Genomic DNA, 15,772 nt, shown 5'->3' on the forward strand with positions numbered 1-15,772 from the left:
CAGTACATCCAACGCCCCCAACGTGCTAGAAAATACAAGCTTCAAAAGCCCCTGTGAATAAACACACAGCACAAAGAGAGCAACCCTGTTCATGTAGAATTCCCTGTGTAGGCCCAAAAATGCACTAGTAACTTTTCTTCAGTAAACAGTATCCCTTGGGGTTAAGTAAGCTATAACGTGCAGATCGTATACCTGAGTGTAGCCACATATCCTTAACAAGTATAGTAGCATTTTACATAAATCAGGGAACCATTGTGGGCACTCATGATGATAGCAAGTAACAGTGAACTTTTTCACTAAATGAATGAATAACACAAGTAGGCCTCAAGACACATTCAACTATCTCAGAAGCATAAAGCTCCCCATCCGCTCAACAGAGAACATCAGCCAGGCTTTTACAATGAAGCACACATACACAAAGCTGTAACTTCCCACAGTAAGATATAATGACGTGCACATGATTGGTAAAGGCAGAAGACTGCATTTCAATAGTGAAGTCATGCAAAAAGCAACAACGAAGTAAAAGACCCCAGAGCTAAGGTACAGATACTGCACATGGATTGGTTGAGACATGTCAGCTTAGTCAAAATTCCTAAGCTTGTGCTGAAAAGACATATAACAAAGTTTGTTCCCAACCAGTGCACAAAATAATGAAGGTCACACATTGATACAGATAAAATAATGAGTAGTGGAAAAGCATGTGTGTCAAGCAAATGCAGGTGAAGTGCAAAACTGTCCCCTGTAGGAAAATCCTCATAAGAATGGATCCAAATACCAAGACAAGAACCATATAAGACACCCTAGCAAATAGATTAGAATCAATTAGGCACTAATCACCTTTTATGAAGATTTCTGAACATACCTAAGCACACACACAGGGCCTCATTCCGAGTATGGTGGTAGTTATGGCGCTATTTGCGCCATGACTACCTCCCATACCGGTACCGACTCCGACCTGGTTCAATGGGGACTTACCGGTGTAGTCCGACCTTTGTGGGACCGGTAAGTCCCCATTGAAAAATACATTCCCCATTCCCATTTGAGCCCCCATAGGGCTCAATGGGAATGGGGAAGTAGCTAATAACGGTACCACAATTTGCGGTACCGTTATTAGCTCTGAAGTCCCTTAACGGGTCCCGTCCATAACGCCTGGTCAGACCAGGCGTTAAAGGAGGGACCCGCTAAGGGACCTCGTAGTAGGGCGGTAAGGGATTACCGGCACCGGTCTCCTTAACGGTGCCCGGTATCCCTTACCGCCCTACGCGGTATGAGGCCCACAGTCTTATTTAGAAGTACATTTGTACCATTTTGATTATATACACATATATCAGAAATGAAGCCACAGACATGTAATTCCTAATTCAAAAGGTCAAAGGCATAATTGGTGAAGTCATGCATAAGCCACAAGAAAGGACGTGTTGAATTGGAAGCAAGTAATGTTTCCAATGAGGAGTTGCAATATTGTACTGGTGATGAGCAGTTCATAATGGTGGTAAAATGCAGCCATTTTCAGAGGCCAATTTGAATGTCTTTTTGACAATTCCCCAGCCCAGGCTGTGTGTAATAAACATGTTGTTTTTCTCACATCCCCTGCAATATTTTTTGGCTCATTACATTGATTTTTATTATTTGGATTTTGGTACTTGCCTTACATATTTGCAGGCCTGTACGGGGATTCAAGTCTCTTCTAGAGAACTGTGGGCTCCTCCACCGTAATCCTAGTCAAGCAAGGCCCACCTGAAGATAGCAGAAGACTGTGCAGACCACAAGGAGGCAGCAAGCGCTGGGGTTAGCAAGAGTCTTGCCTGATCACTTCAGTCCTCAGTCCACCCCTGTGAGTGCAGGCCATTGTGGGTAGAGGCAGTCCCAGAGGATTTTAGAGGACCATAGCGAGCCAGTGCACCTGCACCAAGAACTACAGCAGGAGAGTGAGTATAAATGAAGAAATAGAGTAATTGACATGTGAACCACATGGTCTGTTTTCCTTGTTTTTCTCTTTCTTTCTTAGTAGAAACTGAAGAAGGCTCTGTAACATTAGTTATAAAACTTGGTAAGTGAAGTGTACTCATCCCTCAGTAAAGGAGGGAGGACGGCATTGCTTTAGAAATAGAGTGGGAAGTCTTGCACTAGAGAGGACTGTAACCTCTGTCTGCGTTAAGGGACGAGAGGTGGAGAACATACACAATTGTATAAATAAGTGTGATTTTCAAGTGCATTGCACAAGGTGTATATATATGAAGGTATTGGGCGATCAGAAGCAAGTGTTTTGATGTAAGGTTTTGAGTGTGGGGAAAAGACTGGGGTGGAGATCATATTTTGGAGGAGGGTGTGGTTTTTGTGCTTTTGGTCTTGGGCAGTGTAATTTTGTGTTCTGCCATTGTTTCCTTTGTTGCCCTCTTGTGTTTTGTGCTAACATGGTAACTAAGGGTGCGCATGGGGCAGGCAGCGGCCTTTAGAGGTGGTGTTAAAATATTGTTTCAATCTATTGTGAGTAGTAGATACTGATCAGTTGTGTTTGTGATTTTTACTGTTTAGCAGAACATTAGTACTCCAGTAGAGCATATTTGTAAAGAGCTCCCAACATATAGGGAGAAGATAATTAAGTACAGCAATGTGTGGGCGTTGGGAACCGAAGGGAAAATGTTTACAGCATGGCCTGCCAAAGACATGCATGCTACTAATATAATCCAGCATATCTACACCCATTTATTGTCCACATACATGGGTAAAAAGCTCAAGTAGAGTCAGAGGATACTAGAACTGTGGAAAATGTATGAGGGAGTTGAAGGCAGGAATAAAGGAAAGGAAGATATATGAGGTACAGCAATCCTGCGCCAGCACTAGTACGACACAGGCTATGATACCTGTGCAGTCGTCACCCCCAAACAACCTCAGAGAAAAGCACCCAGTTGCCACAGGCTCCAGTGATTGCATAGCCGACAACCCCACACATACCCAGATCTTATCCTTTAAGATCTGAAGAAGGGTATTCAAACCTCTGAAACAAACTCCCAGCTTATTTAGAAACAAACACATTCCGGGTAACCGGTACACCTAGTGACAAGCGAGATACAGCTATAATAAAAATAGAAAATAAAGTGCATAGACATATAGAAGCAGCCAAACATAAAACCAAAGAGAAATTGCAAAGGACTGCAAGGTAGAGTGAGGGGCCTTGTCCGATGGTAGATGTTGGGACGTGGGCAGCAGGAGAAATACTATTAAAATTGCACAAGGCTGTGATAAATGATGTGAAAGTAGAGCCTGAAGAGACAGGGCAACAGAATGTAGAGTATGGATCTGAGGCAATTGACAATGAAGATGAGCAGGAAGAGAGTGAGAAAGTTGGGAAACTGAAGATCATCAGGATGTGAGGACTCCATGGAAAAGAAGATTTAGACCTCGCCTCAGAACAAAGGCAGTATTTAGAAGGAAAAAAAAAACAGGTCACATCGAAGTCCAAAATTTGGGAGGCAGTTCCCATAAATACAAAAGGAGCTAGGCAGATCACAATAAATACCATGACCCCATCTGGACAAAATAATTTGCCATGCTCATAGTGGGGGCAGGCAAGTGGATCAGTGCATTAGAAGAACACACAGCAGGGGCCACTCTAGTAGTAGGAGCTATGAAAAGTTCACTAGTCAACATAATAGGGGATCAGACAAACACAGTTGGGGCAAGAGCAGTTTACCCAGGCGTCCGGTTAGAAAGTGAAGCATATGATGGAACTCCAATCAACAACTGTCAAGCTCGTGTGTGGGATGCATTTAGAAGGGAATACCCAGATAGACCTGATATAGATGCTATTATGGCACATACAATGAAACACAATGAGAACCCTGCTTTGTATATTCAGTCCATCCAAGAGATGTTGCAAGAAGAGACCGGGGAGACATGCAAAAAGAACCTACCATTCTTCTACCATGTATTACAAAAGGGTCTTCCTACAGAGGTACAAGCAGAATTAGATAGAATAGTAGGTATGGAATTGGGTGTGATACAGCCGCACATAGTTCATTTTTGTAAACACAATCGTGAGCAGCGCAAGAGAAGGCAGAGCTCGCAGAGGCCAAGTAGAAGGTGCAGAAGTAACCAACCCTGCAGATGACCAGCAACAGTCAATGCCATTGCAAGAATGGACAAATATCCCAGATAACAATCAACAAGACAGGGGAGACATCCAAGGGACAAGAGGTAATTCATTAAAAGGGCAAAGGGGAGGATTTTGGGGAATATGACCTCGATTTGGAGGAACATGTTGGACGTGTAGAAAGATTGGGCACATGGATAAGGATTGTTGAAGCAAACGCCCAAGCAATATCACAGAGGGGCACCCCCAGCCCAGTATTATACACCAGACTCCTCATACCGGAGACCAGCATCAGGAGTTTATATCCCAAAACAAGCAATAACCACAGGACCCATGTATGCCCCAGAATCAGCACAACCCCAGAACGCAGAACCAGTGCAAGTTACCGCACTCACACACGGACAACACATACAATAGCCAACCTAGAATATCATGCAGAATGTCACCCAACCGGCTCCATCCCAAGCACTTACAGTACCATGGGAACAGAATTCCCTTCCACATGGAACAGTGATACATTATACTGGAGCCAATGTCTCCCCACTCCCAGGATCAAATGTGTATAGTCAACAGGACAGCCAGCAGTGAGCCCTGATGTGCCCAGTTCTCTCAATCACCCCAGACTCAGACAACAAACCTAAAGTGTGATTGAGGATAGGGGACTGAATTTATGGTAGAAACAGGATCCACTCGATCCTGTTTAAGGGAGGGATGGTTTCCATTGACAAACTACAGTATGGACACGCAGGAATTTTCTGGGGGCAATTGTAAGGGATCCTTTTGCAGAATAATTATCCCTCACTATAGGAAATCAAGAGATATGAGCATTTCATTCACTGACAAAGAATTGTGCTTTCAACACCAGGTATGCATTACAACCAAATTGCTCCGGTAATACAAGCACAAGAACGTATTCATGTATGCAGTGACTATTTTGATTGGCTGGTTACCAGGCATGCATGATGTGATGTTTCGCCTACCAGTAGAATTTCTATTCTATTCAGGCCAGAAGTACCACATGAGGCAGCATGAGGGACAGTTTCACATTACATGTCGAGGCAATGATCATGAAGAAAGACACAGTCATCATAAAAGGCACAATGAGGAAGGGATGCAGCGGAGGACAGAACTATGCATAGATCACTACACTGCCATTACGAGATGTCACAGATGAACAGTTATTTGCAAACATGCAAACAGATGAAGAAATAGTATTCAGGATCAGCATAACCTGCCACATTGTAGTGCAACAGAGAAGTGCCACAGACAATACTGACAATACTAACAGCCACTGCAGCACACTCACAGCTACAAGAGGACATGCCACAAGTGCCCAGTCACCTATGGATAAGCAACTCACATGACATAGGTCAACTGGACAGTTTAGGGGCAGGGAAGATCAAATTCAAATCAGGAACAATACTCCCCAGAGTAAAGCAATGCTCACTGTACAAAGAGGCAGATGAGAAAATGTATGACACCATCAAACCATTCCTCGAAAAGGCATTATTGTGCCCTCAGACTCACCATGAAATATGTCTATAAACACCCTGATGAAAGCAAAGAGTCATCATGGAGATTACTCCAGGATCTTTGGCCTCTGAACGACATAGCGGAAGCAACATATCCACTAGTGCCAAACCCTTCAGCAATTATGTGCAACATACAACCAGGGGCAGTTTACTTCACTGTAATTGACCATAAGAATGCATTCTATACCATACCATTACACCCAGAGTCCCAGTAGTTGACCACGTTCTCATATCACAGCGAGAGATTCCAACACACTCGTTTACCACAAGGATACTGCAAGTGCCCCAGTGTTTTCAATAGGGTCCCTCTGATAGATTTAGGAAACATCCACATGGCTAGTGCAGTGCTACAGTATGTAATTGATGTATTAGTATGCATCACCACAGAAGGAGAGTGCAGAAAAGACACAATACAACTTCTGACAATCCCTGCAAACAAAGGGTACAAGGTGGACAAAGATAAATTGCAGTACTGCCAAAAGGAAGTACTTGGGACATATCAAATCCTTAGCAGGAAGGAGAATAAGCCCAGACAGAACCACAGTAGTGGGAAATACACTACAGCCTAAAACAGAGCATGGGTATTTAATTATTTGATGCATGTCAGACCCTTGTTACAGGCACTCAAAGAAGTGCAAAAGCTGAAAGGCACACTCGTACCAACAGAAGAAATGACAGAATGCTTCGAGGACCTCAAGAAGCTATCATCAATGCACCACTACTACAAACCCCAGACTACAACAGTTTTTCTTATTCTCACACTCAAATGGACAGGTCATGACAGCAGTCCTCACACAGCGATCATTGCAGAGACACAAGCCATTGGCTTACTCCAGTGGTCTTTTAGATCCAGTAATGCAGGGTCACTTTCAATGTGAGCGAGCATTAGCTGCCACAGCATTTGCTGTACAAATATCTGCCACCATAGTTATGGGATGTCCAATCACTTTGTATGTTGAGCATGAGGTTTTCTCCATTTTAGAAAGAAACAAACCAACACTCACCACCCAGAGAGCTAGTGGTTAGGAGGTAATCTTGACCATCCCAATCATCACCATAGTGCAGCATTACACAGATAGCTCAGCAACGTTCACATTAACGTTCATAGCCAAAACTGTTGAGCCTCAAGATAAGGTCCATCACTGTGCAGGGTATGAAGGAGAGCCAGACGAATACAGCAGGGTGAGTGAAGACAACCTAGACACAGGAGACGTGCTATATGTAGATGGGTCATCAAGTATAGAACAGGAGAGTGGCCAGAAAAACACTGGAGCTGTAGTAATAAGATATGTGAAGGACTAGGAAGAATAATTTCAAATATTGATGCACCAAAGGTTATCCTCACACTATTCAGCACAATCAGCAGAACTCATAGCGCTCATAGAGACACAAGAGGCATTAACAGATGATGACATCACCATTTATACAGACTCAAGGTGGAAGAGACAAGGATACAGAAGGGCAGGTTGGTCACCGGTCCAACATGCAATCTTGTTTTCCAGACTAGCAGAAGCATTAAAATGTGCCCTTCATGTAGCAATCATGAAGTGCACAACACACTTCAAGAAAAACATGTGATTTCATGTGGAAATGTGGTTGCAGACACAGCCGCCAAACAGGTCGCTTATATGCCCTTTCCAGAGGAAACTCAAACGCCTATCACATCAGTACAACAAGAATGACTACCAGAGCCCCACCAGAAGAAAATACATTATGGGTAAAAGGGAATTTGGAAGACACAAGAGACGCCGAGGATTAAAACAAAAAGGGCATCCTATATAGAATAAAGATACTAATCCAGTTTTGAGCAAGAACAGACCTATGATGCAAAAAAAAACATTAGCATGTAATCAGAAAAGATCTGAGTTCTTTAAGAAGGAAGTTTGGCAAATAGCCCACCCAATAACACACGCTGTAAAGAATGAGATGTACTTTTTTTTAAATATATTTTTTTATTAAGTTTTAAACAACAGAAGCATAACTGAATGTCCACACTCTGTCCCTCGAATCAGCCAGTATCAGGCTCCAGTTGTGGGCTACCTGCGTCGTCTGTGGTAGCATTATCCATCCTCGGGTTGAATAACGGCACTGTGAGCACCACTCACTGTTGCAAGTCTTCGCTGATGTCAAGTTTCTGTTCTCAAAGTGCGTTCTCCCACGCCCCTGATTCCACCGCTACCCACTTACAAAGGTCCTCCCTCCGCTGTTACACACTTGGGCTCTTGGTGTTTTTCCACCCCATAGCAATGCATCTCTTTGATAATATGTACATCAAATCCTTTAGTTTGTTCAATGGTTTGTTCTTTCGGCTTTTCTTATAACTGTCCAAGATGCATGCGGCCAGAGTTTGTATGTCCAGGTCAATGTCTGCCACCGCCACCTTTGCAGCAAGGGATCCTGCAAAAATCAGGATCCCTTGTTCATTCACCAGGTCTACCACTGTAGCTACTCCGCAGGGCTCTCATCCAGTGCATACTTCCCTTTGTCCCCAGGGTCTACCCAACATGGCCGCTGTAACAGGGATCTGGGGGGAGATTGGGTCTGTTACCTTTACAGTCTTACAGACCCCTTTCCAGATCTGGACCCCAAGTTTAGCTAAATAAGGGTAATTTTGTGTAGCTCTTGCCAGGGCCCAGAATAGATCCCTAAGGAGAATTTGTGGGATGGCTGGTTGCAAGAGTGTCTATCGTGGGCTTGTCTGCCATCCATCTCACTGCATGTCGCAGTTGTCCTGCCAAGTAATACAGTTTGAAATTAGGAATTTTCAGGTCTCCTTTTTCATAAGGTCTCTGCAGTACGTGTAAAGCAACTCTGTGCCTACCTCCCTGCCAGAGGAATTGCCTGCAGAGCTTGTCTAGGTCCCTAAAGAACTGTGGGGGAACATTATATGGGACGTTGCTAAAGCAGTGTAGCAGTCGGGGCAGTGCCACCATTTTGAGAAGTCCAGCCCTTCCTGCCACTGACAGCAGTAGTTTTATTCCAGAAGTCCATTGATTTCTCCAGGCCTTCTCTAGCTTTTACAGTGTTCAGAGTGTGTTTGGTTTTGGGGTTGCGGTGGATGGTAATTCCCAAGTATTTGAAGGAGGTGGTCCTCCACTGAAAGGGCAAGATCAGGAGACTTTCAATTTTATCCTCGCCCAGGGCAGCTAGGGGAAAGAGGCATGACTTTTCTTTGTTGATTTGGATCCCTGTGTATCTATAGAATCCGTCTAGTGTCTCCAATATGTATGGCAGTATGTGTTCGGGATTATTCAGGTATAGTAGTGTGTCGTCTGTGTACATTGACACCAAATGGGTCCCCCCATCTATTACTATGCCCCCGTCGCCATATTCCTGTCGTAAATACGCAGCTACCGGTTCAGTGGCTATGATATATAACATGGGGGAAAGTGGGCAACCCTGCTGTGTGCCCCTGTACAGCTGCCATTTATCAGAGTATTTTTTGTCCGTGCGCACTTTGGCCACTGGGTCCGTGTATATGAGTTTTGTCCATTTTAAGAAGCTTGGTCCAATCCCCATTTTTTGACATGATGGCATATAGCCAATTCCATCTGACTGAATTGAAAGCTTTAGTGGCATCTAGTGACGCCACAGCGCATTTTTCGAGCCTGCCGCTAGTGCTGTATATGACATGGTGTAGTCAACACAAGTTTTCAGACATAGTCCGCCCTGACACATAACCCGTTTGGTCTTGATGGATCAGTAGCGGGATCGCTTTGCGAAGTGTCCCTGCCAGGAGTGCCATCAGGATCTTATTGTCCTGATTTAACATGGCCAAAGGCCGCTATGATCTGCAATCCTCTCCTTCCCTCCCAGGTTTAAGTAGTGGGATTATTACAGCCTCCTTCATGGATTCAGGGAGGACACCTACTTCGTACGCTGCATTATATACTTTGGTTAGGAGTGGTGCCAGAACATCTTTGTACGCTTTGTAAAACTCTCCTGGGAGTCCGTCAATTCCGGGGGCTTTCCCGGATGGAAGGGATTTTATGACCGGGACCATATGACTTATGACTTCGTCCGGGGTGATGGGTTCATCTAGAGCATCCGCCATTTGCGCATCTAATTTGGGTAACTTAATGTGGCCGAAGGGGTATTGGCATAAAGGTTCTGATAAAAAACGGAAAAGATTGAGTTTATTTCGATTTGTGTATATGCCACTCTGCCCTCCGAATTTTGGACCTGGCATATGGGTGCCCTAGGGGCTTCTCGCTTGTGTAGCCAATCTAATAATTTACCTGGTTTGTCACCAAGGGCATGGCTCCGTTCTATATGCTTTGTATAGCTAAGTTTTCCCAGTTTTACCCAACACTTTAAACAAGCTTGTCTAAGCTCAACTTCTTTCTTCAAATGTTCAGAGTTTGTTTTGGCCCCCACTTCCAGTTCCCTCAGTTCCCCTTCAATGTATGCTAAGGTGGTTTCAATAGACCTTTGGGCTCCCCCTATGGCAGCAATCATTTCTGCCCTTAAAACAACCTTATATGCTTCCCAAACTGTGCCAACTTGTCGCACGCTGTTCTCATTTATCTGCCAGAATTGTTGCGTGTTTTTTTTTATCTGTTCACGAAAGGCTGTATCTAGCAAGGCCTCACTTCTAAGCCTCCATGTTGGCATGGGGGGGTCTAGTTGCAAATACCGTCCAGGTGGCCAGTAGTGGGGCATGATCTGACAGTATTGTAGCCAAGTATTGTGCATCTCCAAGCATAGATTGCTGTTCTTCACTAATGAATATATAGTCTAGCCTAGTGTAGACAACATGCGGTGGGGAATAAAATGAGTACTCTCCGTTATCAGGATGCTGCTCCCTCCACAGGTCTTTTAACCTAAACTGTTGTTTCAGCGCTGCTAATATTTTAGCAGGTGGGGATGGGCGTGAGTGTTTGTTGTATGATCTGTCTTTTCTGGGGATCCATGGTTTTATTGTGATCTCCCACCCATATCAAGGTACTATCTCTGAACGGACTCAGCCTTTTATATAGTGATCGGAAAAAAACTGTGGCGTCGTGATTGGGGGCATAGGTGTTGATTAAACAGACCTCCATCCCCTCTATTGTGCCATGTAACAAGGCCATTCTTCCTTCATCATCAATTTTCGTGGTGATAGTTTTAAGAGGCATGATTGGATCAACCCAGATCAGGACCCCCCTGGCGTATGTGGAGCATGTGGAGCCTATCAATGTACCTCTCTAAGTTCTGGCTAATGCGGCTTGCTTACTTGCATCTAGGTGGGTCTCCTGTAGCAGGGCGATTCCGACCTTATTCCGCTTTATGTCTGCATGGATTTGGCGTTGCTTGACAAAACTGTTCATTCCTCTGACGTTCCACGTCATAATTCTGATCTTGTCAGCCATAGTGTTTGGAAACCCATGTGTTCTTGCGAGTGGCGCGTTCAGTGTCGTCCCGTCCGGATTTGACAATCTGTGAAGTCCTGGGTGGTCTAGTCTTTGGGCCTGATCACGACTTTGGCGGTATTAGCCCTACCGCCAAACTCCCCGGCGCTAGTAGCACCGGATCACGAGTTCAGCGGTAATGTAATTCCCCATTCCCCATTGAGCCCATTCGGGAATGCCCCATTCCCTATTGGGATTTAAGGGTTACCCGCAAAGTCGTGATCAGGCCCTTTGGCTTTATTGTTCTCCTAACTTGTTTTTCAACTCCCTTTTGCACTCCCTCCCCCAACTTTAAACTCCTGTGTAACAAATATTGTCCATCGGGGTTTCCCATTTCCACTCCATTCGACCTTAAACTAGTCTCCTGGTGCCCTACGGGTGGTTTAACTATACCCAAGTAACTTCCGGGGCCTAAGAGGTCCGCTGTTGTCTACTCGCTCATTGGAAGCAGACCCTCTCTGGCGTGGCTCCTGTGACTGATCCATTTTGCTGTGCATATGTATATGCTTCGTCTGTTTCTTGTGTGAGTTTGGTCCGATCCCTGCGATTATTGAACTTGTCTTGCATGTGACCAACCTGGGCAGTTCTTAGCGTGTGCTGCGCCCTTTTGTTTCAATGTCCTGGATCTGTTCTCCATCCATCCATTCTCTGGCCTCAGCAGGTGTCTCAAAGAGAAGCACCCGATTATTGTGCAGCACTTTTAATCTCACTGGTATAAGAGCATATAGTGTAGTCCTGCCTTTTTCGACCTTGCTTTTGTGTGGATAGATTGCGCCCTCTTCATTTGAACTTGGAAGGTGTAATCGGGATATATGGCAATCTTTGCTGAGTCTCTTTGGATCTGGCCTCCCTTTCTCGAGAAAGCTAAAATGGATTCTCTATCTTTATAATTGAGTACTTTAGCCATCACCGGCCTGGGTGGAGCTCCCGGTGGCCGTCGTCTAGTGAGGGAACGGTGTGCTCTTTTGATGGTGAAGCCTTGCAAGAGTTTCTGCGCTCCGATTTCTTGTATCAAAGGGTTCTCTACATAGTGGGATCAGTTCCCTCAATTTCCTCTGGCAGGCCCAAGATCCTAATGTTATTTCGGCATGCCTGTCCGTCCCCTTCTTCAGCTCTATCTTCTAGGAGCTTTACTTTATGTGCCAGTTCATCAACATCTTTCAAAAGCTGGGTTTTAGCCTCAGTGTTTTCTCGTGCCTGGGTTTCAAGCAGGTCTGTCCTTCCAGCGATATTGCGGAAATCTTGTCTCAATAGGCCCAGGTCTATGCCCACTGCATCAATTTTGATTTCCATGGTTGTCTGTAGCCTCTTGATGGCCTCTAGTATATGTGCGTTTCCCGGTTCAGCCACAGCTTCAGTAGCTCTGGGCAGCGCCATCTCTGCATCCGTAGGAGTGGCGTCAGGTCTTGTTGGTCCTCCGGTCGCGAAGGTTTCCATAGTGGTCTGCTTTTGCTTTGCTTTCGCCCCCTTTGTGGACATTGTGTCAAGGGCAAGGGGTTATGTAGGTCTCCAATTGGGGCAGTGCATTCCGTGCAGACTCTGCGCAGGTGGAGGCAGGTGTTGTTTCCCTTCACCTGTCGTGGGTGTCTCCGTAGTATGGTGTCATGTGTTGACTCCCTTATATCTCTGGGGCGCTGGGTAAAGTTCTATGTAGCACTCCAAGATTATGCCTTGTTTGAGCAACAGAACTCCTTTGTAGTTTTTACTTCTTTTCGTTATGTTGGGACAAGTGTGCTCTTTCTGCAGTGTGCACCAAAGCCTGCCATGCTCAGTGTGTTGGGCCACCTCTGGGCTTGCGGGCTGTGACCGCGAGGCTGCCGGCATCAGTTCCTCTCAATGGTAGTCTGGCCACCAACTCAAGTTAACCAGAACCCAGCGCGGGGCCAGCACAACCTGCAGGTCTTCTTTTGCCTTATGTTATGTCTCGTTGGGTGGGTGGTCTCTTCTGGAGTGTGGGCACCCCGCCCTGCCAGTGTGGCGTTGGTCTGCCAATGCCACGGTTCCCGCTATGCGTGCTTTAACTATCTGGGAGGAAATATGCCCCCCCCATGGCAGAGACTTAGCTCCAGCTCCGGTGGGCCTCCTAGCTCGTTTGACGCCGTGGGGCAGCCGCTTCAGCCTCTGCACTAGTTTGTTCCCACTCCTACACTCCACCACTCAGGGGCGGTAGCACCGGTCCCGCCCGCTTAGCGTGTGCTTCATATTGTTCCGCTGCCAGCCAGCCCTAGTCGAAAATCTCCAGCACCCACCCAGCACTGTTGCAAAATAATTCACTCCCTCCATTCTATGCAGAGATCAGCAGGGGGGGAGCTTGGTTCACCCTTAGGGCGCAAAAATGTCCCAAACCAGCTGGGTCTTCTCTCCCCACTAGCTCCTCACCTCGTATCAATAGCTCAGCCAGGTCTCCCCAGTCTGCTCCCGTGGTGCTCGCTCCCTTCTCTCCTTGGCGGGCCTCCTGTTGCTTGGGTTCCCCAACCCCAGCGCTCTCTCCAGGACCCGGTCGCTGCCCGGTTGCTGCCCACTACTCTTTGGGCGCCACTCCTCTAAGCTCTCCCGCTCTGGTTCCAAGCGATGTGGTCAACTCACCGTACTTTTTCCACTGGCTCCGTCCACACAGTCTCCCCATGCTGCTTTCCCCGCGCAGGGCTCCTGGGTCGTTGGTGCAGGGCAGCTCGGCTAGGCATCTCCGCTCCTGTTCTCCTGTCTCAGTGGTTGTCCACCTTGGCAGAGCATATGGCTGCTCTCCAAGTCTTCCATCCGCCCTTCTGGTCGTCTGGGCCCGCCAGTACACAGTGCAGCGGTCCCAAACAGTCACCACAGTACCGCCTCGTTCTTTCGTGCCACTGCCGCCATTTTCCACTCAGTTTCGCAGCACAGCATCTTTAGATGGTACACGCCAAGCAGGTCATTTCGGACAGCAGAATTTCAGCCGGAGCCGCTCGATGTCATCTGCGATGGTTTAGGCAATCAATCAGACGTTTTAGTTATTGATACAGCTTATCTTTTCAGCATATCCTGGTCACATCATGTGGAGCTCGCAGAGAGTGCGTCCTTCTTACATGGCGGTTAGGCCATGCCCCCAGAATGAGACATACTTATACATTGGAATGCTTCAAGTAGCAGCATTCAGCCAGCCCTGAAGAAGGACCTAGAGTCTGAAATGCATCGGCCTGGGCTTGTGCTGATGAATCTTTGACTTAAATCTGATCGTCTCGGGAGGATAGCTTAGGGGCAGGATGCTTGCTTTGGAAGCAAGACGACACGGAGCACCACAGGTTCGATCCCCGGGTCCGCGCTTAGAAACCTCTGGGTATTAAGCGCGTTATAAATAACCTATCATATCATATCATATCAAAAGTTTGGACAATTGGAAGATAATTGCAGTCTTAACAGGTTCAATGAAAGGACTATGAATCAATGATTTGTGGTCATTTGGATATAGGTATCCCAAATTAAGGTCACCAAGTACTTAGGCTTAGTATTTGCAGCTAGAAGAGATGATATATGCTCTGAAAATGAGGAGATGAGTTCTGTGAGGTCTGTAAATAAGGTTCACTTTAGCAGTTTGGTTTGGTGATAGTGAAAATTTGACAGGGAGTAACTCTGCAGAGGCAATCTGTAAATTAGGGGATGCTCTAAATTCAATGGATTATTTAAAAACAAATTCGATACCACCACCCTTGGATTGGCTGTAATCTCTATCACATCTGATAATGTCATAATTGTCAGGAATTTCCAAGGATAGTGTGGGACCCGCAGCTGCATGTAGCCACGTTTCCATTATGGCTAGGATGTCCAGGTCTTCAGTTGTGGTGAAGTAAGCAATATCGAGAGCTTGAACTCGGATAGATCTGGAATTAATTAAGGCGCCTTTAATTTGTGTGTCTTTTGTGGTAGGATGGCTGTTTATTTGGGTGGTAGAAGAGGGAGACATAGTGTCTGTGTCTTAGGGTTCTGAGGAGTCATAATCTTGGCGGGGTGTAAGTTTGGTCACCAGGGAAGTGTGTGTTTTGTGACTTAGTCTAGAGCCTAGTCTTCAGTTCCTCATTTGTAATGTGCATGGTTGTTTGGGCATAGGTTTGGTTGCAAAGTGCTCGAGCCACAAGGCTGAAACGTTTTAGTAGGGGTTGGTACAGGTCATGGTAGGTCCAGGTTCAGTCGAGTAGTTATGCACAGATTGGATAATGCGGTAGTTCTGAAGAATTGAGAGCAGAAGATAGGGCTTCTGAGTTCGGTCTACCGAGTAGGTGTGCCTAAAGTTGGTACCCAAATTAGCAGTGAACCATTTGGTTAACGTGAAGGTAACAAGTAGAAGACTTAAGAGGTGCATCTGAGGGAGCCAGTGCATGGTGCAATGGTAATTAAATGAATAAGTGACTAAGTTAGCTGGCAGAGTAGTATGGGTAGCTGAGTGGGTTTAGCATACCATATTCATGTAAAGGTTGAAAGGGCGAGCAGTGGGGAGTACTAGTTGCTATAAGGTTAAGCGTAGCTAACAGTTCCACTAAACAGTGGTTGACGATGATTGCAGATTGCTGATACAGTGTAAAAACACTAGTGCTATGCCGATCAAGATATATAATCTTAGCAGTGACAGGGACCCACAATAGAGCGATTAAGTACAGTGCAAATCAAGACAGATGTTCCAATATCTTGGTGGGGCGAACGACCACAATTGAATTTAAATGCAATGCAGATCAAGACAAATGACCCGTAGTCTTAGCGGGGCTGATGTAAACATACAGTGAATATCATGT

This window comes from Ambystoma mexicanum, chromosome 3p (assembly GCF_040938575.1).
Source record: "Ambystoma mexicanum isolate Mex_15411 chromosome 3p, UKY_AmexF1_1, whole genome shotgun sequence".
In the NCBI taxonomy this organism is placed as follows: domain Eukaryota; kingdom Metazoa; phylum Chordata; class Amphibia; order Caudata; family Ambystomatidae; genus Ambystoma; species Ambystoma mexicanum.